This window comes from Macaca nemestrina, chromosome 5, assembly GCF_043159975.1.
Source record: "Macaca nemestrina isolate mMacNem1 chromosome 5, mMacNem.hap1, whole genome shotgun sequence".
Taxonomy (NCBI): domain Eukaryota; kingdom Metazoa; phylum Chordata; class Mammalia; order Primates; family Cercopithecidae; genus Macaca; species Macaca nemestrina.
In genome coordinates, this window is record NC_092129.1 from 30,800,128 (window position 1) to 30,800,744 (window position 617).

Below are 617 nucleotides of genomic sequence, written 5' to 3' on the forward strand. Positions count from 1 at the left end.
TGTAGGTATATAGTATATAGAGTCAAAAAGGATTACAAGATTTATAATGAAAAACAGCAGCACTCTACTTCTCCATTTGCTATCCTCAACTCTCAATGTGCAGATGATACCAATTTCAATTTGTTTAGCTATTTCTTCTGGCATCTAATTCCAAATAGCTAAATAATGCATTTATACTAATTTCTTATGTATGTGTGATGAAACTTTAGGTATTTTCTATTGCTTCCTCTTATTGGAGAAAAGAATCCAGCCCAATCAACTCTCCCCACACCACTTAATATATACTTCCCAATTCCTCAGCCTCTAAATGCTGGTAAATTATCAATTTTGGTTTAACCTATATTCTGTATTTGCTTTATTATGACTACATAAATACTATACACAGCTGAGCTAAGAAGGGGGCTCTGACCTTTTTTTTCAACTTTTTGCTTTCCTAAATGAAAAATTGCATTATTTTTTCATTAGCTGATTTTTATATTTCTACTACTGATTCATCCCCCAAATCCAAAGTATGCAACCTCTCTCAATGCAAATATAATCAGTGATCCATCTGTTTCATTTTTTTCTAACTATCCATCCCTTTCCCTCAAGCCCTCTGATTGCCTCCTCCCACAACC